The sequence below is a fragment of the Mesocricetus auratus genome, unplaced genomic scaffold (genome assembly GCF_017639785.1).
Source record: "Mesocricetus auratus isolate SY011 unplaced genomic scaffold, BCM_Maur_2.0 Super-Scaffold_100015, whole genome shotgun sequence".
NCBI lineage: Eukaryota > Metazoa > Chordata > Mammalia > Rodentia > Cricetidae > Mesocricetus > Mesocricetus auratus.
Window position 1 is genome coordinate 48,882,692 of NW_024429198.1, and position 1,158 is coordinate 48,883,849.

The 1,158-nt window shown below is 34.6% G+C and overlaps 1 non-coding gene across 1 annotated transcript; it reads left to right on the plus strand.

Moving 5' to 3' along the window:
• The first annotated feature begins 387 nt into the window (after window positions 1-387).
• On the plus strand, window positions 388-589 carry LOC121144434. Its single transcript, XR_005881786.1, has one exon. It is a non-coding gene; the product is annotated as a small nucleolar RNA SNORA73 family (small nucleolar RNA).
• The last annotated feature ends 569 nt before the right edge of the window (window positions 590-1,158 follow it).

Genomic DNA, 1,158 nt, shown 5'->3' on the forward strand with positions numbered 1-1,158 from the left:
ATCTTAGGCATTTCAGGAATATTTCACATATTATTCTGTTCTCTCTGTCTCTCATCACTTCTTTTTGGTTTATAACTCACCAATCTGAAATCAGCAACTTTCTATTGAACTGTTATATGGTGCATGGAAGTTTCTGAATATAGTGGTGAATATTTGCATCACATTTGTGTTTATCACTGTTTAAACTCCATGTTTGGAGGGGTATTTTGCCATTGTTGTTTCCTTAATATTAAAATCAGAACAGCATATGTAAGTAGCCATACATGGCATTGCGTAATATCATGACTTCTTTAAAAAGTCTAGGAAATAGAAGGTACCAGATTATCTCTTATCATTCTTCACAATGAGAGATAACAAAATTCTTGGCACTATACATGTTCTGTTTATCCAATGTGGATAACCTGGGAGGTCACTGTCACCAGGGTCTGTCCTAGTGGCATAGGGGAGCATAGTGCCCTGCCCCATGATGTAAAGTCCTTTCCATGATGTTGGAGTTGAAGCTGAGCTTTGAGTCTGTGCCTGCATATTCTATGACTTCATAGAGACTTGTGGATGATAACTGAGGAGACAACCAATACAGGAAACAAAAATCTGAGGTGCTAAGAGTTTCACTGTTCCATTTTTGGGAATCTAATGTTTGTGTTTATTTTTGAAAAACAAAGTGTTCTGTTTATAACAAAAACAGATTTTTCTCAATGGAAAACAAAGTCTTTAAGAAGTATATATATATATATATATATTAATTTCAAAAAAGTTCTCAACAAATTTGTAAGAATTATCAATACTTCTCAAATTGTCTTTCCTAAGTGGTGCAACAAAGAAATGACAATCCTATGAGGGACTTAAGTAACTGGGCACAGCAGGTAGACTCACGCAAGGGTAAGCTATATTGGGCATGCCTGGGGCATGCCTGAAACCTCTAAGTATAAAAGAATTAGAATCATTAAGTCCAGTTAAATCAGTACCTTAAATATTTATCTCCTCTTTACATAGTTCATTACCACTGTCGCAGGAAAGGCTTTTATAGTTTCTCACCAGTAATGTTTCAATTATCATTTTATAATGTCCCTGAATTTAATAATTCCATAACTCATTTTTCATTCATACAGTCATCAATTAATGTGTTACAGTAAGTTTGACTAATTCCCTCTCAGGTTC